The sequence below is a fragment of the Giraffa tippelskirchi genome, chromosome 3 (assembly GCF_054371585.1).
Source record: "Giraffa tippelskirchi isolate mGirTip1 chromosome 3, T2T-mGirTip1v1.2.pri, whole genome shotgun sequence".
Lineage (NCBI taxonomy): Eukaryota > Metazoa > Chordata > Mammalia > Artiodactyla > Giraffidae > Giraffa > Giraffa tippelskirchi.
Genome location: NC_137277.1, coordinates 109,762,793 through 109,784,878, shown reverse-complemented (window position 1 = coordinate 109,784,878; position 22,086 = coordinate 109,762,793). Strand labels below are relative to the sequence as shown.

Here is a 22,086-nt window from a genome sequence, read left to right as displayed (position 1 = left end):
ATTATATAAGACAGATAACCAACAAAGACCCACTGCATAGCACAGGGAACTCTCTTCAATATTCTATGAGAACTTATATGAGAAAAGAACCTGAAAAACAATGAATATATGTATATGTATTATATAACAGAATCACTTTACTATATGCCTGAAACTAACACAATGTTGTAAATCAACTATACTCCAATAAAATTTTTAAAACAGAAATTAAATGTAAAACTACAATATTATCCACCAAAAAAGGTGGTATTATTCTAAATGCATGAGTGACAAGTTCATTCATCACAGAGTGGATGCTGAACTCTTTCACAGAACTTTGAGAAAGGGCTACCTCTGTACCTAGATAGTAAGAAATTAGAAGAAATTAATGGTTTTTGCCACTCATAAACATATACTCTAGGTGTACTAAGAAGTCAAACATGAAACAAATAGCAAACAAAAGGGACTAAAATATGAGGAAGTGAAAACATGTGTTAGACTTAGGAGTAAACCCAAATAGTAGGGGAATTCAGTCATGCTCATATACCAACTTTTGTGACATATACACACCTGTGTATATGTGTATATGCCCATACATACCACCTGTGCTTTTGTTTATTTAACATTTTCTTTAAATGTTTTCATTTTTTCTTTTCACATTTCTCTTTGTTTAAAAGGGAGGTCCGTCTAGTCAAGGCTATGGTTTTTCCAGTGGTCATGTATAGATGTAAGAGTTGGGCTATAAACAAAGCTGAGCACCGAAGAATTGATGCTTTTGAACTATGGTGTTGGAGAAGACTCTTGAGAGTCCCTTGGACTGCAAGGAGATCCAACCAGTCCATCCTAAAGGAGATCAGTCCTGGGTGTTCATTGGAAGGACTGATGTTGAAGCTGAAACTCCAGTACTTTGGCCACCTGATGCGAAGAACTGACTCATTTGAAAAGACCCTGACCTGGGAAAGATTGAGGGCAGGAGAAGAAGGGGATGCCAGAGGATGAGATGGTTGGATGGCATCACCAACTCAATGGGCGTGGGTTTGGGTAGATTCCGGGAGTTGGTGATGGACAGGGAGGCCTGGTGTGCTGTGGTTCATGGGGTCGCAAAGAATTGGACACGACTAAGCGACTGAACTGAATGTTAAAAATATACCAGTACCCAGCTAAGCCTGTCTCCTTTATATAATTAGAAAAATGGAAGAAGAATTGGAAAAAGAACTCTACGTGATTCAGTTTTATGAAATGTAGCATAATTCAGTTTTATGAAATGTAGGGTCCTGTTTTTGTTCAGTTGCCCAATTACCTCACCAGTCTCAGATTCCTCATCTACAAAAATGGGGCCTTTGTGACCATTGTCCTGGGAACTGGACTGATATTCCAATAGCGCAGGCTCTTCACACAGAAGCCGATCCATAAATTATAGCCCTGAGAAGTCGCTAAGAGCTTCTAGCAGACGTTTCCAAAAGCATTCCAAGTTTTTAAGTATTCATAGCAGAAAAACACAGGAATGAAATATACTAATATGTTGATCACAGTCATTGCTGTATAGTGAGATTTCAGGTAATTCAGCAGGTTATTTTTAGTTTTCTTTTCTTTCCTTTTTTTTTTTTTTTGGTTTGTGTCTGACTCTGCAACCCCATGTACTGTAGCACACCAGGCCTTTCTGTCCTTTGCCATCTCCCGAAGTTTGCCCAAGTCTGTGTTCATTGCATCAGTGATGCTATCTAACCATCTCATCCTCTGATGCTCTCTTCTCTTTCTGCCCTCAATCTTTCCCAGCATCAGGGACTTTTCCAATGAGTCAGCTGTTCGCATTAGATGACCAAAATACTGGAGTTTCAACTTCAGCCTCAGTCCTTCCAACGAGTACTCAGGGTTGATTTCCCTTCGGATTGACTGATTTGATCTCCTTGCTGTCCAGGGGACTCTCAGGAGTCTTCTTCAGCATGATAGTTCGAAGGCATCAATTCTTTAGCACTCTGCCTTCTTTACAGTCTAGCTCTCACAACTGTACATGACCACTGGGAAGACCAAAGCCTAGGTTTGTCTAGGCTTGTCATAGTTTTCCTGCCTAGAAGCAAATGTCTTCTGATTTCATGGCTACAGTCTCCACCTGCAGTAATTTTAGACCCCAAGAAGAGGAAATCTGGCACTACTTCCACCTTTTCCCCCTCTACTGCCATGAAGTAATGAGGCCAGATGCCATGATCTTAGGGTTTTTTTTAATATTAGTTTTAAGCCAGCTCTTTCACTCTCCTCCTTCATCCTCATCAAGAGGCTCTTTAGTTCCTCCTCTCTTTCTGCCATTAAAAAGGTATCATCTGCAAATCTGAGGTTGTTGATGTTTCTCCCATCAATCTTGATTCCAGCTTGTAACTCATCCAGCCCAGCATTTCTCATGATATGCTCAGTGTACATATTAAACAAACGTGGTGACAGCAGACAGCCCTGTCATACTCCTTTCTCAATCTTGAACCAATCAGTGGTTCCATACAGGGTTCTAACTGTTGCTTCTTGACCCATACACAGATTTCTCAGAAGACAGGTCAGATGGTCTGGTATTCCCATCTCTTTAAGAGCTTTCCACAGTTTATTATGATCAACACAATCAAAGGCTTTGTTGTAGTTAATGAAACAGAGGTAGATTTTTTTTGGAATTCTCTAGCTTTCTCTATGATCCAGTGAATACTGGCAATTTGATCTCTGTTTCCTCTTCCTTTTCTAAATCCAACTTGGACATCTGTAAGTTCTTGGTTCACATAATTCTGAAGCCTAGCATGCAAGATTTTTAAGCTTGCCCTTACTAGAATCAGAGATGAGTACAACTGTCTGATGGTTAGCACATTCTTTAGTACTACCCTTCCTGGGAATTGGGATGAGGATTGACCTTTTCCAGTCCTGTGGCCACTGCTGGGTCTTCCTGATTTGCTGACATATTGAAAGCAACATCTTTATGGCATCATCCTTTAGGGTTTTGAATAGTTCTACTGAACTTCTATTGTACCACTAGCTTTAGTAACAGCAGTGCTTCCTAAGGCCCACTTGACTTCACTCTCCAGAATGTCTGGCTCTGGGTGGCTGACCATACCTTCACAGTCATCTGGTACATCTGGATCTTTTTTATACAGTTCTTCCATGTATTCTTTCCATCTCTTCTTGATCTCTTCAGTGTCCACTAGGTCTCTATTGTTTATGTTATTTACTGTGCTCACCTTTGGGCAAAATGTTCCCTTGATATCTCCAATTTTCCTGAAGAGATCTCTAGTCTTTCCCCTTCTGTTGTTTTCTTCTAGTTTTATACACTGTTCGTTGAAGAAGGCCTTCTTGTCTCTCTGTGCTGTTCTTTGGAAATTTGCATTTAGTTGGATATGCCTTTCCCTTTCTCCTTTGCTTTTCACTTCTCTTCTTTCTTCAGCTATTTGTAAGGCCTCCTCAGATAACCACTTTGCCTTCGTGCTTTTCTTTTTCTTTGGGAGAATTTTGTTAGCTGCTTCCTGTACAGTATTATGGACCTCTGTCCATAGTTCTTCAGGCACACTGTTTAGAAGTTCTAATCCCTTGAATCTATTTGTTACATCCACTGCATATTCATAGGGGATTTGACTAAGTCGTATGTGGCTGAATTAGTAGTTTTCCCTGCTTTCTTTAGTTTAAACTTAAATTTTGCTATGAGAAGCTGATGATCTGAACCACAGTCAGCTCCAGGTCTTGTTTCTGCTGACTGTATACAGTTTCTCTATCTTCAGCTACAAATAATGTAATCAATTTGATTTCAGTATTGGCCGTTTGGTCATGTTCATGTGTAAAGTCATCTCTTGTGTTGTTGAAAAATGGTATTTACTATGACCAATGCATTCTCTTGGCAGAATTCAGTTAACCTTTGCCCTGCTTCATTTTGTTCTCCAAGGCCAAACTTGCCTGTTACTCCAGGTAGGGTCCTACACATAAAGTCATCCTGACCCTCACAGTGCTATTCATCTTACCCTGAGGAACACCATATTAAGAAAAATCAATCAACAGATGCTTACTGAACCCATAATTTTTATTTGGAATTACATTATATTTGGAATTACAAAGCCTCTTTGAATGAAGAGATGATATTCTAATTTTGTAAGACCCATTCCACTACAATACGGCAGATGCTAAAATCAACTCCATCTGTGTCTTTGGAAGATACATAAAACCTTGCTACATGTCACACATTTTGAGTCCCCAAGACCCCAGAAAAAGAAAATGGTTGCCTAGACAAAATCCAACTCCACAATAAACAAGCAAATCATGTTAAGTCCAAGTGCTAAGAAAGGAGTTCTGAAGCAAGGAATGCAACAGACCACAAGGCACAGATTTCAAGATTAAGCCATACAACTAATCAGTCTTTGATGACATGGATCATTTGCATGATTCTCATTATTAACCAAAAGTATAAAATTCCATCACAGAGTACATTTCTTGTTCATGTTTGAAAGCTCTTATTTAAAGGGCTCTTCCATAACATGATACCCTAATTGCCATGAGAATAATCAAGGTACCACTTAACATTTTTGTCATAAGATCTTTATTTTTAACCACTTACCTTTAACTATGCTGTAGAAACCTCTACTTCTCTAGTCCCTTTTATTGCTCAGAGATTATACACATTAAAGAGAAACAAGAAATTTCAATAAGCTAAAAAAGTAAAATTCATTCTCCATCCTCACAATTATTCTTATAATAACTAGAAACACAAACACAGGGATCATTATATTTCAGCAATTGTCATAGTTACAAAGTAATGCCAGACAGCTGCATATTATTTTTTTTTAATGTTTTCATTTGTTAAAATATTTTAAACGTTGTTTGGATCCTTACACCAGCTGGCCAGAAATGAATTTCAGCTCATTTAATGTTACAACGTCTCTAAACCCAAAGAGCCTCAGACTTTTTGAAGTCCCCACACTAACAGGGTCCACATGTGTAAATAAGGAAAGCTTGCTTGGGGGTTTGTAGGCCTGGATCTCACTCCCACTATGATTGAAAAATTCCCAACTTGATTAACTTTCAGTGCCTATAAAGTGTTTTGAGCTCCTCCAAGAAAGAGGCTATATAAATACAAAGTATTATTATTAGGTGGCACTGGAATTTATTAACAGTTTAGTTACTCCATCAGTTTCTTGGCCTGTAGTTTTTGTTCTGGCTTGAACAAATCCACCTGTAGGGCTAAAACAAAATTCAGTCCAGTGACTCAAAATGTCACCCTGTCTCAGGCAATAAAGAAAGCAAAGATAGTCCCACTGGCCAGAAATAGAAAAGTAACCTTGCATGCTGTTGCAGCCTCATGTCCCAACTTCTCATGAGTAAAGTCAAGATAAACCACTGCCAGGTAACCCAAACCCAATTATTCCATGTCTTTTGGGTGTCACCTTTGGTGAACCATCACAATTACTCTCCATGATATACCCTGCAAAACTGAATGCACCCCAGATACTCTTTTCACTCAATAATTTAACTAAATTTTCATGACCCATCCTTTTTTTTACATATATTTCTAAATATAATAGGAGAAGGAAATGGCACTCCATTCCGGTACTCTTGCCTGGAAAATCCCATGGACGGAGGAGCCTGGTAGGCTGCAGCCCATGGGGTCACGAAGAGTCGGACACGACTGAGCGACTTCACTTTCACTTTTCACTTTCATGCACTGGAGAACGAAATGGCAACCCACTCCAGTGTTCGTGCCTGGAGAATCCCAGGGACAGGGGAACCTGGTAGGCTGCCGTCTAGAGGGTAGCACAGAGTCGGACACGGCTGAAGTGACTTAGCAGCAGCAGCAGCAGCTAAATATAATGATTTTCATAAGTTTAGTATCAACTATCAAAATTAATATTTTATTTGCCAATTAAGTAAGAAATATTTTATTGATTTTCTATAATAATTTAAAATTCACACATACATAGTCCTATGTGTAAGGCATTGTACTGGAGAGGATGGAATATGGAATATAAAACACATCCAAGGGATTTAGGAGAAATGAGATGTGTGGAACCTGAAAGATGCTTAACAATACAAAAACAGGTAGTTCTTTCTTCTTAAGTGAATTAAGTCAGACATTATATTAATTACAAGTGAATGTTCTAGCAGGCAGTCAAAGGAACAAGTCAAATGGAGTAATGCATCATCAAAATTTAGTTGGGACTAAACTGCTGGTCCTTGACACCAGGTTTCCATTAAAATCACCTGGTGAGTTTAAATAATACTGATGCCTGGGCCCCACCCCAGACCAATTAAATTAGAAGCTCTGAAAGGAGCCCAGGCATAGACTTTTTAAAGGCTGCCTAGGTAATTCTAATATGCAGCCAAGCTTGAAAACCACTAGGCAAGACTTTGAAGAATTCAACTGGACAGAAAAGTAGTAGGGACAATATAAAGGTGAGGGGAGGCCCTCCAGGTAACTAGAAAGGTGTGTTTGGAAAAAAGTGAGACAATCCAGAGTGGATGGGTAAAGGATTCTGGTAAGAGAGCAGGGGAGAACAGCATGAGGGAGGAAGTCTGGATCAATATACAGAGAACTTTAAAGTCTAGAACCATAGTTTGACTGGTTATTTCTTCTTTAGCCACAGCCATTTAGGTCTAATCTCTCCTCCAGATGTTAGGATTTTTCATATTGAAAAAAAAATTTTTTTTTCGTTTTCATTTGAAATGATTATCCTATTTCTAGAATCTTCACTTTTCTAGGCTAAATCCATCCAAGTTAAATCATTCCTCATAAGATACTCAAGAATTCTCAAAATTTAAAGCCCAGGATGTGGCCTTAACAGGCCAGAGCAGCTCTCCTTCAACCTTGGTGCTAGAAACTTGCCACATGAAACTGAGGCCTTAGTCTTTAGCATTTGGGCCACATTACTGCATACATACGGAGCTTTTAGTCAACTCAAGCCTTTACAGTTGGGTGGATGCTGTCTTGTCTTGCTTTGTTTTAATAAACCACATAGCTATTCTATGTACGTGTAGTTGATTTTATTTTTTTAACTGCAAGATTTTGCATTCATCTCTGTTCTGTTTCAGCATATTTGTTTTGGCCCACTCTTCCAGCCTCCTTCCTTGAAAGTTAATTATGTTTGATTAACATGATCTGAATGTGTCTGTTTCCAAGTGCCAAAGTGAAGTGTTCATTAGCCCTTTGGTGAGATGCACAAATTACTCTACCAAACAGCAAGAAATCAATTTGGACTCTTGGGAATAATTTAACTCAATTCCAAGACACTTCCATGCCATTTCCCTGGTATTTACTCCCAACTAAACACTTAATATAAAGGAAAGGTAACAAGGAATAAGGGGCTAAACAAAGAAGTGAGAAATTGAGCTGAGTTTCCTATATGACTTTCTATACCTTTTGATTTGACTCAAATATCATCTATACTTTCTATGTAGAGGTTCTGTGTGAGATGGCAATATAGACCCCAAACCCTCTTTCTGCTCCTTGGTCTCTCTGCCACCATACATTGGTTTATTTCATTCCAAGACCCCAAACTTTAACCTATTCTTCATTATAAGCCTCTTCAAAATTAAATTCTACAAGAAATGTAATTTCAGTTTGGAAGACAGGTTGAGGAAGGCACTGCCTCCAATTAGCACTCCTCTCCAAAGAGCAACTTCCAAACTCATCTGGACTTAACTCTGGCCAGGGCCCACTTTCCTCTGGCCAGGGCCCACTTTCCTCTGTACTTTGGAAATTATATTGACCTACTTTCCTCAGCATAGCTAATAAAAGATTGTATAAAGCTCCAACCAGAGATAACATGGTCTATGAACGCCTTTTGTTTTGCAGATTGCATGGGACAGCCATGCGTTTTTCTAAGGCTTAGAAGCAATGTGCCTCACAAGTTTGCATTTTAGTTACAACTAAGAGAATGCCTTATGCTTGCAACAACGAGACACTTTTCCACTTGGCAGGTTTATTTCCTTAAATAGATTAGATAATCCAAAGAACAGTGATTCTTTTTGTCCTTGTTAGCTTTCTACTGTTTTCTTCGGCAATACAGAACAAGAAGGATTAAAGAAAATAGAAAGAATGGGAACCTATAGAACATCTCTGAGCTCAGAAATAAACATGAGCATGACCGTACATTGAAGGCTGGACTATGTATGTGTAAACATACATATATGTGAATATATGTGCTTAAGACATATATTTGGAGAAGTGTTTAGCCTAAGATTGACTGCTCACCTCTTTGAACAGTGTCAGCACATGACAGGGAAGGAGGAAGGGAGCTCTGGACACCCAAACAATGGAGACAAAAGGCTGCTTCATATTTCAGCAGGAAGAGAAGAGATGGTGGAACCGAGAGTCACATGCCATCAAGCACTTCACTTTCAGATTCTGCAGTTTCTGAAAGTGTTTGTCATGCTTAATTTTCCCCCTTTGCTGATATTAATAATGATAGCACTTAGCATTTCTAAAACACTTTTCATCTTCAAAGCACTATATGAACATTACCTAATTAACTAACATTAACTAATTATAATTAAACTTGCCCTGGGCTCACAAATCTGAAGAACTTGAAGGGCGGGGGAGGGGAGGAGAAAAGAAGAAAAGCTTTCTAGTCAGACAGGTTTCCCAAGTTTTCTCAGATTGAATTTTGATTCAAATTATTACAGATTTTCAAACAATTCTTGAGATAACCTAATAGACCTCTCTTGCTTCCCAGTGGTTAAATATTGATGAGAATATTGAGCCACTAATAAATAGTCTCCAGAAAAGAAAACTGTCATTCTTATACAATGTGTATCGATAGAGTTTAAATCCCAATTAAAAGGTGTTTCTCTGAAGTAACATGCTCTAAAATATTGAGCCAAAGAAATTTCTCTTCCTAGGGCAACCTCTCACTTCACACATACATACACACACACAGACACACGCACGCATACACTAACATGCACAATCACACACACACACAGAGACACTGCTGAGTGGCATCAGAATTCTGACTTCCAGTCTTAAAGTGCAATGAGCTCAGTGTTCTAACTCATGAGCTTGTTTCAGGCATTTTAATGCATCTATTGAATTCCCTTTTTATTAACCTTAGCAAAAACTTTCAGTAATATTATATTCTGAGATCAAATAAAGCATCCTGTTTCCATAATTCCTAGACAGAAAAGCTATATAATCAAGTGAGTGTATTTGGATGCTTGTTTTCTGTACATTACACTTATCTAAATTTATACTTGAAGGAGTGGGTGGAGAAATAGGGTTTAAAGACTCTTAAAAGTTTCCTCTTGTTTTCATTCTAGAAATGTCTTAGTGAAGTATGTAGCTATGCTTGACTGGAAGCCATTGCTAAGACTTTGTTCTAGTCAGAACATGCTCAGACTGTTCCAAAGTATTCGCTTTAGCAACCTGCAAGTTCAGTATTGTATCAAAAATAATGTTCCCCTTTATATAAACTCCTTTTAAACATCAGGGTTTAGTAGGGTGGGTGTGAAAAATGTGACAATAATGGCCTAATTTATCTTGCTTTTTCTTTAACTCACACCACTTACATTGGTGAAAATATTTTTCCATCAGTAAAGCAGATCTTCAAAATGTTATAGAGAAATCCTTGCAACAAGCCTTAATCCTTCTAGGTTTGCTTATTTTAAAGGCCTCCAAGCTTGAAAGGGATGTGATCTTCACTCGTTGGTAAGTCTCCAGGAGCGACTGATACAGCTCAGCTGACAGTTGTTACTCTCAGAAGCTGGTTATTGATCAGCTAAGATGATGTGTGCTGTTTCTCTCTGCTGAATTTGATCTTTTTATTGCACTCCTCCAATCTCTATGTAATGAGAGCCTGCAGGCCAGTATTTGGTGAATCTTTATCTACTGAAGTCACTTCCACCTTCATATTACCCATGTGCCTCCCAATGAAGACACTATTCATCTTTCTCCTCTGAAGACTGAATATCAGAGATAATGGAGGATACAGACATGAATGAAAGCTGGAAGGACAATCAAAACATCATCCATGAAGAGGCCAGAGGATCTCATTCAGGGCTAAATATTTTTAGTTTTTCAATTGTGATCTTGAGGCTTCTGCTTTGTAAAAACACAGATATATTTGAGGCTTTTTCGCTCTCTTAAGAAGACTTTTGTTTGGGTTTGGCTTTTTTTTTTAAACAGCAGAAATAATTCAGTGCTTGGAAAGTGTCCAATATCAAAGGAAAAAATGTGTGGATCATACAGAATTCAACATGTCAGACTACAAGAGGGATGATCCCTTGGGCACCCCCCATCACAGGCCTCTTTCAGAAATATGAAACTAATAAAAAGGACCATAGAATAAATCAAAAGAGGACATAATTTTGAAAAAAGATATTTAAAACCCTCTCTTCATAAGCCTAATGACATGTGCCATTTCTATTTGATAGCCTGAAGCAAAGTCACCTAACAACCCATAACGCTCACAGAATCCCATCTTTATTTTTTAGTTTCTGCCAGGGAAGTTCTAAAACTCCTTATGGCATCTTATGAAAGCTCAGTACACAGTGAATACAAATCTGCAAAAGCTTGCTCTCCTACCTTAATCCTTTAGAGAGATTTATTCACTACTGATGAAAACCTAATTTCTGAGCCCCGCCTATTTGCTGAATCCAAAATCTCTGTTACACTCTTGATAATTGCTCTACATAATTCCAGTTTCAAATGGCATAAAATCTGTCCAAGCAATAAACAGCTTTACACAATGAAACCTGCCTCAAAAATTCACCTAAGAACAGAATAAAGGAACTATTTTGTACACCACATGTGCTGAGCTTGACAATACATAATAAACCATGGAGATTTCATGTGCAAAGGTAACACAAACCCAATATAAATACCCAGAGGCCAAAACTTGCTGGGCATAAGTCCCATACAGAGCATATCACACAATGTTTTCACATTATTTATATTTATATGCATACCACTGGGTAATTTCTGCTGGAAATTCATGGAGCTGTATATGCTTAGTTTGTTTGATCTGTTCTGCTTGATGAGAGAATGAGGACTCTAATTATAAGTTGAATTTTGAATAACTTTTCCTGAATAAAGGTAAAATAACTTCAAAAGATGAAACCATCATCTTCCAAAGAGGAAATGTTTCAAGATCAAGGTTTTCTGTTTGGGGGTTTTGAAGTAAAGAGTTACACACATAAAAAGGTTAAGAATGCTTGATGGATTGATTTAGAAATTTGATTTTTCAGAATGAATTATCTAAAATATACAGAGTATCTGAATAACACTCACACACACACATCACTTGCCAGAATTGTTCCATGAAAAGGACCTCGTGTTGGGAGCCTCCTTCTTCAACCTGCAGTTTGCATCAAAGCAGAGAACAGAAGCCCAGCTGAAAGTCATGCAAAAAATAAGGGAAACGGAGGACATGGATTCATGTTTAGTAAATGAACTAAGACAATCTCTGTAATGACTGTTACATTTCATTTGTGTACTCCAAGCAAAATCTGTTAAAAATAAATTATATATGTTTAAACTGGAAGTGTTCCTAGCATAATAGTATAAGGTACCCAGGGCTAAATTGAAATGATCATTCTAAAACTACAAAAAAATCTCAGGAACATAAATTATAATTTCACGGTATGCCTTGAAATGGTAGTTCTGCAATAAAATTAAAATATATATTCTCAGTGTTTGTCTGGCAAATGCAAATACATGAAACAAACATGGTTAGTAAATGAACCAACAATTTGCTACATTTGGAGAAATCTGTTTTTACACTGAATACTTCAATTGGCAAAACTCTCAAAATTTTATCTTTCTAAAGGAATTACCATTGGTATAATTCACATGATGGTTCCAAAATGATCAGTGATTGTAACTATAGTCACTGTTCTTTAAAAAAAACTAACAAAAACCTTAAGCAACAGGAAACGCTCTTGCAACATTAATTTTCTTTGTTATACGTACATAGTCTTCAAACAAGGGCAAACACAAACACAACACAAACACAAATTCAAGTACTCTGGCTGAAGGATCAAACAGAGGTAAATTCAGAGATTCAAATTCCAAAACAAATAGAAATCAATCTTAAATTAAAAAGACATATTGGCCAGATGGTTTTTCCTTGCTTCTTACCTATATTGTTTGCAAGTGTAAGTGGCCAGCTCAAGGGCTTAAAAAAAATGAGGTTGCTTGTGTTGCAGCTTCATCAGCCATCAAAAGAGCTTATGGAATGTTAGTATCGATAATCCTATTTTTAAAATGTAAACATTCTTGATTTACTTATTTTTAGAGTAACAACACAAATTTTGCATTCTCCTTGCAATGCAAAACTTACAGGGAAGTTCATTCTTCTTTTATTTTTCAAAAATGCATCATGGAGCACAAGCTGCTTTTCTCTGAAGTTACACTTATTTTTAACCATACTGGCCATACCACATCACCATCAATTCTTTTTTTTTAAACATTAATTTATTTGAAAGATGTCCCTTTATTGTTGTTATTTCCTGAGTTCTGCACTAACCAAGTGCAGATGCTATGATGCAGACATGATAGGAACCTATACTACTTGGGAGTTGATAATGGGGGAAGCTATACACGTATGGGGAAAGGGGTATATGGGAAATCTCTATAACTTCTCAGGTTTTCTGTGAATCTAAAACTGCCCTAAAAATATATATTTTTTAAAAGAATCCCTTTATTCGCTTTTCTCACTTTACTGCATGGTCAGAGGCTTTGACACTGTCCTCAGGATTCATAAGAAAGCAAATCACCTCGTTTTGTAGAGGTAAAAAAGGTGGGAAAATGGTCAAAGCTCCACTTGTGGGACCCTGAACGTTGGTCTCTTAATTTAGCAGCTTCCTGGTCTCTTCACCCTGCACTGTAGCAAATGGCAGAGAGTGCTTCAGTAGATAAAATTGAATAGAGTTTTAAACATAATGTTCTTAAGACCTTTCAGGGAAAAGATCAAACAAGTATGCTAATTCAGACCCTTTGTTTCTCCATGAATATACAGAGTTATATACAAATCAGTTATATACAGATCAAATAGTCCAAACAGGAAGCTGCTAAATTAGAGACTAACATTCAGACCTGTGTTTGAGTCTCCTGTGGAGGGACAGGTCAGCAGCCCCTCAGGGGCAGGGGTTCTGAGTGCAGCTACCTGGTCACACAGCCTGTGGCATAAGCCCTCTTGAATGAGGTCACCATTAACCCGACCACAGAGCCACCAAGCAGACGACCCACAAACTGAAGAACAATTATGCCAAAGAGATTCTCGCACAGTTAAGAAAGTTCTAGGACCCACAACAGATTTCCCAACCTGGGGATCTGGCAAAGGGATTGAGAACTCCCAAAGAATTTGACTTTGGAGGCCAGTGAGATTTGATTACAGAACTTACACAGGACTGGGGAAAAAGACTCTTGGAGAGTACTAACAAAACTATGCCATAATGCACATCAATATAAACTCTACCTCAAGAAAAGGACAAAAAAAATCGAAAGGAGACAAGAAAGATTTGAAAGTGCAGACCCTTCTAGACCCTTGTTATTCAAGTAGTGTGGTCTAAGAACCAACCACATTAGTGTTATGTGGGAGGGTGTTAGAAATGTAGAATCTTAGGCCCCACCCAGAAATCTTGGGTTCATATGTATACCTATGGCTGATTCATGTTGAGGTTTGACAGAAAACAAAATTTTGTAAAGCAATTATCCTTCAATTAAAAAGTTAATTTAAAAAAATAGTCTAACAAGATGCCAGGTGATTCACAAGCATATTAAAGTTTGTGAAGTACTACCCTTGGGACCTATAGAGGAAATTTATATTTAGGGAAAACACCAAAACACCATCATTCTTCATCTGGTATAGGATACCAGTAGCCATAGCTGAGTGGAAGGTGATTCCTAATGATTCTCTTTCAGAGCCCTCCAGTGTGATTAAATCAGGTTTGCCTTTAGCACTTGTCTTACAATAAGGTCTAGTATGAAATTGGAAGACTGTTTACCCCTTCCAAAAAGGTTCCTGTGCTGCTTAATGATGCTTGAAATTCCTTTAACAGAGGAGAAGGATCTTTCATTGGCCAAATAAATAAGTAAATCTTTCCCAAATAAAAAAAATAAACCTTCTATTTCCCAAAGAAATAAAAAGCCTAAAGGGCAAATGCCCAGAAAAGGTAAAATAGAGACAAAAAGTTAAACATACTAAAGTGAAATCCAAAAACAGAAATGAAAGACTGATTTTAGTATCTGCAAGCCTTGCTAAAAAAGGAGTCAAGAGAGGAGAAGGTATTTAGTGTTTGTATCTTGTTCACTATTGAGATAACAAGACAGAAACAAGGGAAGGGAATGTAGGAATGAGAAAACAGAATTTAACGCAGGAAAATTTTTGTAGAGCTAACATTAGCCACTTTGAAATGAAAAAATATTGCTCACATAAATTCATGAATATTTTTAAAATCCTAACTTTATACTGAAGTACTTTACTTCCATGGTTTTGATAGCCCAAGTTTTATCCAATAACCCAAAATAAGTTTATAGCACAGTGAACTACAATCTTAGCATCACTGGTTCAATCTATAGGCAGCATATTCAACAAATGGAAGAGATAGCCCCAGGAGTCTACGTTGAAAAGAAGTACCCTGGTAGGTGTGCCATTTGGAAAAATCAGGACAATGAAAGAGCCCTTTTTTTCTGGGAACTCAACCTGTTACCAGCTGATAGTCATCTGAAGAGGCACTTTTCTATAAATCACTATAATTTAAAAACCAAATGCTTTGAAACTCCTTTTGCCAGATCAAATCAAACAGACTCTCAGTTGGTAGAAGGCCCAGATGTGAGTTTCATAACACACATCAATTACTATCTAATCCATCACTTGCAGTGGCTGAATGTGCTCAGCACCATTCCCAAAACTAGTGTCATGGAAACAACAGCATCTAGGTAGAAGTGGAATTAAAAAAATCTCTAGTCACTGTCTGTAAAGCATTAGTGGAACATGTGTAAGCACATGTTGAGTTTGGCCTTTTAATCTCAATATCACCTCTTACGCTATTTAAAGCCCAAGTTGTAAGCAGTAAGAAATGTTGTTATATAAAGAAAATATTGATTTCTATAACAGTAATTTCATAATGCTCTGTGGATACTTTCTCTGGTAATTGCCAAAATTTTCTAGACAGTGATACGGTCACTAACATGATTGTCAAAGTCAGTGATGAACACATGAGTTCCCTTCCACTTAAGAAATGCTGATTTATTTGTATATTTCACATTTCCATGGGGTGCTTTCAACAAAAAACAATATTTCAAGTCTTTACAAAGTGAAAAAGCTGACATAAACATGAAATAGTAAATAGGCCATTTGAATAACCAAACTATCCTCACAGCTGATCTCTAGTCGCACACAGCCTGGTGGGGTTGTGTCAGCTACCACTTCCTTTTCTGCTTGAACTGTCTAATTTAACCAAGGACAATTTCCCTGAGAGCTTGTCACCATCACTAAAATTTATCTAGTGCTTAGGATGTGCCAGTTACTGCTATACATTTTACATGTATTACTCAATTACTTACTCATAAAAATCATATGTGGTAAGCACTGTTACTGTCCCCATTTTATAAATGAGGAAATGGAGGCCAGAGTGATTAAAGAACTCGTGCAAGGTCATTCAACTAACTGTCCTGGATGCTTAACAGAGTACAAGTTCCATTCTTCCTTGTTGCATTTCCTATAGCTCCATATATTTTGACTGACTCCCCCCACTAGTCTCCCTGACTAGCTACAATGTTATCAAGAAGCGAATCTTACCACCTCTACCAAAAAAAAAAAATCATAGACACAGGAAGTATCATTAGAATGATAGTTCCCAGAGACTAGAAGGAGAAAGGAATGGGGAGTTATTATTTAAAGGGTATGGAGTTTCAGTTAGAAGATGAAAAGAGCCTTGGAGATGGATAGTGGTGACGGTTATGCAACATTATGAATGTATTTAACACCAATGAACTGACAACTTAAAAATGGTCAACATGGTAAATTTTATGTTTTGTGCATTTTACCACAATAAATAAAAAAAAAGAGGGAAACGGATCAAGAAGACAGCCATATGAATACAGAAGATGCACAGGTCCCATTAGGGAGTCTTTCTCCTATCAATCCTTGGAAGGAAAGTTATGACCAACTTAGCATATTAAAAAGCAGAGACATTACTTTGCCAACAAAGGTCCGGATAGTCAAGGCTATGGTTTTTCCAGTGGTCATGTATGGATGTGAGAGTTGGACTATAAAGAAAGCTGAGCACCGAAGAATTGATGCTTTTGAACTATGGTGTTGGAGAAGACTCTTGAGAGTCCCTTGGACTGCAAGGAGATCCAACCAGTCCATCCTAAAGGAGATCAGTCCTGGGTGTTCATTGGAAGGACTGATGTTGAAGCTGAAACTCCAATACTTTGGCCACCTGATGTGAAGAACTGACTCATTTGAAAAGACCCTGATGCTGGGAAAGATTGAAGGCAGGAGGAGAAGGAGACGCCAGAGAATGAGATGGTTGGATGGCATCACCAACTCAATGGACATGAGTTTGAGTAAACTCCAGGAGTTGGTGATGGACAGGGAGGCCTGGTGTGCTGCAGTCCATGGGTCGCAAAGAGTTGGACACGACTGAGCAACTGAACTGAACTCCTATCAGTCAGTTTAGCTATTTAAAAGAGCATCCACAGAGCTGGCTTTGTACATGCCCAGATGTGTTAGCTTTGGAAATACAAAGCCTACTACCTCCTGGAATACACTGCTTGGGAAGATTGCTAAAGAGGCACAACCACATGGAAATCACTTCAACAAGACCATCCACATCCCACCAAGGGTGAGCTTCTCTTGTCGACCCACTTTGAGCATCAGGATCTTAACTGTACCCCTGAGGAATCAGTCTAAAGATTTCATGGAAACGACAAAGGATTAACGACAATAGATTCCTTCCTATGGAATAATGACCATAGACAGTGTTCTATATACTTAACCTAAGCAAAAATCATACAAAAGAAAAATTAATGTTCATCTGACTTAGAACAATCTAACATAGTATTCCACCAATCCTGCTCACTCTATAAATATTTTTCCTTCACATCAACTCCACTCATTAAAGAACTGGTGAAGAGGCATGTACCTACATACCAAGAAGCTCTACCTGGGCTCCCTCATCAACCGCATCATCCATGCTGCACAGGACAAATTACATCCTCCTGCACTGGGCTCCTGTAGAGGAGGCTGGAGATTTCACTCAAATCCTCTCCTCCAGGTGGGGATGACTCCTACACTTCTGAAGAGGAACTGACCTTTGACCCCAGCTATGAGCCCCACCGGGCAGTTGTGAGCCCCACTTGGCAGCCCTCAGCGGCGGGGGAAGCCATGGCTGTCACTCAAAGTCATTAGAAGTGCAGAGCCCAGCTCCCGCAGGGGTTCTCTGGTCTTCTCCGTGAGTGAGTTTGAGGAGGGTAAAACCATCCACCATTCAAAGTCAGGCCTCAACTGAGCTTGCCTGGTCTTGGTCACACAGGCTGGAGGCTCCTGCCCGCCCTGCACATCTACTGTGGGGCACTTGCGCCTTTCTCCATGTCCTCAGCCATCGTCTGCTGTTGGTCAGCTCCTCACAGGGCCACCAGCTCCCCACAGGGCCACCACCTCTACCTCATCTCTCCTCATGACTCCTCTATCCTCTCCAACTCTTTCCACCATCTCCAGCTCTTTGACCAGGACACCTCCAACGTGACGTCTAGCTTCCTCCAGGATTCCTACTTCAGCAGCTTCTCCTTCATGACTGACTTCTTCCAGGAATCCCTGCAGCCACCTGGAAAGGCCTCCAGCGACCCTCTTCCGGCATCTGAAGACGTGCCCCACCTGGGTTGGAGGTCACTTCCGGTGTGGAGCTGGAGCCGCTGCAGGCATCACAGAGGAGGCCTACCACATGGGCTCTGAGGGCCGCCAGCAGCAGGTCCCTGAGCTGAGAGAGCCTGGCTCTTCTCAGGGGTGAGGAGCCGAGCACCCGCTGGGCTGGGCAGGACCAGCGGGTGATCAGGGAGAGGCCCCCCAGGGTCTGAGTCCCAGCCTGAGGTGCCAGGCTTGTGGCTCCTCCTGCAGTACCTCAGGTGAGAGGGCCCCACCGAGGAGCACAAGGCCCACTTGGACGAGAAAACCAACGGGGATTTCCTCCTGCAGTTACGGTGGAAATCCTTGAGACCAGAGCAGGAGTGGAGGAAATTGCCCCACATGATACCGTAGCCTTGTCGCCAGAGTCAAGAGCGAGAGCCACTCCCAAAGGACCAACATTCTTATGGAGTCTTGAGAACCTGGGGCAGGACCTGCGGCACAACATCCTCCCCACCAGCGGCCTGTGTCACAGCGAGTTCTGCGATGTCCAGGGCAGGACTGACCGTCTCTCTCTCTCCGATCGGCCCGGGTCACTCCTCACGAGGTTGGTGCCTCCAGCTGTTTTTATGGCTTCAAGAGCGGGAACTCAGAAGATAATGAAGCGGCAACTCCTACTGCTCCTGAAGGTGCTGGATCCGCACCTCTGATTCTTCCCAGACTCCCACCACACTGGCTCTCTCCTTTTCAGCGTCTGGAGGGAATATGCTCCCTCCCTGATGGCCTTCGGCTGTAGAAGCACTGTGGATGTGGACAGCCCCCCACCCCCACCCCCACACCGGACGTGGGTCTGGACACCGCGTGCCTTCTGGCTGTGGTGAGATCCTCAAGCACTTGGACGAGCTGACCTTGAAGCTGAGTATGGAGGACGTGCCCACAAGCTGCCTGGTGAGTCCCTGACCTGCAGCTCCCGCCAAACCTCTGGCTTTTCCTCCCCACCCCTCAACCCTCCATGAACTGCCTCACCATGTGCAGGAGGTCCTAGGTCTGGCGCTGGCCTCAGAGCCCAACAGCCTTTCGCTCCTGACTCCCCACTGCCCCACACGTCCCCACGTGCTACGGCCCTCCCCACGGACACGGACCAGACCGCTAGCCTGGAGATCCTGCCAGAGGAGGGGGAGGAAGCTGCAGGCTCCTAACCCTATTGGGCCTTCTGAGCCAGTGTGTGTGCTTGGGCCTGGATGGCGAGGCCTGGGGGCCCCTAGTACCCTCTGACCACTCGGCCGGGTTGATCTCGTGACCTCAATCCGGTCAGTAAAGTGTAAGGGATGCCCGGGTGAGTGGCGGGGGTCATGGAGGCAGGGCTCCCTTACCTGCCAGAGTTTGGGGCTTTTGGAGGAGAGAGGGTGGGGGTGCCTCGGTTCGACCTGCCACTTAGTAGCTCCGCGGGATGCATCCTGGCCATAACGGAGATGAAGGGCCTACAGAGCTGCTTAGTCTTGGGATCCTGTCTACCAGCTTGTTCTGTGAGAAAGATAACTCGTGTTTAACAGCCCCCACCAAAAAAAGAGAGAGAGAGAAGAAAAGAATTGGGAAGACTTCCCCGAGCTGAGGGAAATGTCTCTGCTGTAAATTTCAGTTCAGGTCTCTCCTTACACTGTCCATCATACTCTGTGCTCCACACTATCCTTGTCATGCCTGTGTCATTTTCTCATATCAGTTCCCTTATTTCTAATTCCAGGCAATTTTTAGCCTTTGCTTTTGCCTTATGTAGGACATGGTTTGAGTTTATAGCAATAGTATTTCTAAGAACGCTGGCTTCCTCCAGTGCCTTTTAGAGTGTTTCAACTCAGGAAAGACTTCATTTTCAACATTCATGGTCCTGTAGTGCTGTTCTTGCCTGTATGTCTGTGCTTCAGGTGACTCTTAGTCTTGCCTCCTACATTTGGTCTCCATGAGACAATTGGAGAAATGTTTGTTTTGTGAAAAGTATTTTTCAGATTGAGGTTTAAACAGAGGATGACTTGCCCTCCCTTAGCTCTGTTTCGGTGAAATATACTGTCTTCCTCACCCACCCTTATGCCTTATTTCTGATTAACTGTTCTAAAACAGTTAACATATAATCTATCTCAGTTCAGAAGAAAGACTATTAATTTCCAAACTGTGTTTTAGGTGTCTGGAACAAGACACAATAAAGGGCAAGCTAAGAAATAATTTGTGATTCAATTGTATGATTCCCCGAAAAGGGAACTGGCTTCAGTCAGTGCTATCAGTAGCTTTTGCTCTATTCTCAGCCCCTCTCCCCCCAGGGCAATTTTTAATGTGCTACAGTAATAAGGTTCTGCATGCTATTATCTGGAAGACCAAAAACCTAAAAAAATTCCATAAAGTTGTTAGTTTTGACCAAGAAGGAAGGAAACTTCTTCTCAGTGTCCCAGAATTGAGTATCATTGTCCTAAACTAGGTTACATGCCCACAATTGAACCAACCACATGCCAAAAGAATATAATGTGTTAGATCTGGGGTGAAGGAAGGTGTTGCACTTAACCTGCATTCTTATAGACAGAAGGAGCTGAGGAGAGAACGTCCCCAGAGTAAAATCAAGGTGCTATTACTAGAAAAAGATAAAAGGATACCAGACAAGCTAAAAGTTGCCGCATCCAGCACTCAAATTAATTAACTCCTCAAACTCAGCTTGTGAGATATTTGACAGGAATTTTTTAAAAGGGAAATTAAGTAACATGATGCAATGTCACGATTTCAACTCTTGACTAATCAGCAAACATAGACATACATAAATGTGTTAGGACAATAACTTTTCCATTTTAATAATAAGAAAATATGTGGGTCACTCAGATGGAAGTTAAAAGCCAAATCTATTCAGAAGCAATTGTTAACTCAGTTCTAAAGCTACTAGCATCCAAGCACATAATAATACACTCTCATGTCAAAGAGGTCCTATTCCTCTTCACTTCAATTTGCATCTTATTCTGATATTACACCATATGGCATGGGCCAAGTGCTCTTGTATGCAAAGTGAGTTCAGAGTAAATGAGCTAAAAATGTTTTACATACATAATGGCTCTTGTTTCAACTTAGCTGTGACTACTAGATTGCTGCAAACACCAAAATAATAGTGCTGCTAATGAGGAGATTTGTTCATAACTTACTACACTGTCAAATGTTTGACCATAATGGTTATTATTTATTGATATGTTATGTGTATACAAAGCAGTTGCTGAGGCCAAAAGCAGACTCTGACAGAACCCAAGCCTATTAGATTGTGAATAATCTCCTAAAGATAACTGTTTAAAAAATCTACCCAAAGTCTCTGTTATTTGAGACATCTTAATTGAAAAGACAGAGGCCTAGATTTAAAGTTAGAATACCAGAGTTGATCTTTTAAGAGACTGGAGTAACAACTCCCAAGTCTAGTGAGGGTGCAGAGAAGCAGGCACTTCCAGACATCATCAGTGGGAAAGTGCTTGACTCAGCCTTTTGGAGAGGAATCTGATATATACATATATTTAACTATATATTAAAATTTTTAAAGCCTGTATCCTTTGACTTAGCAATTTTACTTCTGGGAATCAACCCTGTAAAAATTAAGGTACCAGTACATGAGGCCATGCATACAGGGATGTTTATTGCAGTTGTATTTGTGATAGCAAAAAAATTGGAACAGCATACACATCCACAAGAATGGAATGATTGAGTAGACAGATGTATCCATTTGGTCTACTAAAAGAACAAATCAGATTTACATTTTAGTTTAGAGACACGGATATTACATAATATTAGGTGAGAAAATCAAGTTTCAGGACAACCAGACAGATAAACAATGATAGATGAGATAGATAGATGTATTCATCCATTTATATAAATACATAGGTGTACATACATATAGTATGATCACATTTTTGTATAAAAGAATAATAGGGTTTGGATTCAGGCTCTGAAATATGAGTGATCTTTGAACCTCACTTCTTCATCTGCAAAATAAAGACAATTTTTTGTGAAAATCAAATGAGATGATGTGGAAATGGTTTTTGAACTGTTAATAGTAATCAAATGTCATAGAATAATATTATCATAATACAGTCTTATGTGAATCTGAAGTTCAGGTCTACAAAGTCCTCCAAAAGTAGTACCAACTTATAGAATTGTATTTGGCTATATCCATACCAATATCAGCCACTTCTTCTGGTCTCCAATTGTGTGTAACTAGATTCACAAGAGAGAAAACAAATGGTGAGCTATATTAAAACTCCTGCAGATTACTACATGCAGTGCCAGGAAAACACTGCTCAAG

The 22,086-nt window shown here is 39.9% G+C and overlaps 1 pseudogene; it reads left to right on the top strand.

Annotated features, from left to right (window-relative positions):
* Window positions 1–17,125: 17,125 nt before the first annotated feature.
* Window positions 17,126–18,252, top strand: LOC145540458 (TBC1 domain family member 17-like; annotated as a pseudogene).
* Window positions 18,253–22,086: the final 3,834 nt, after the last annotated feature.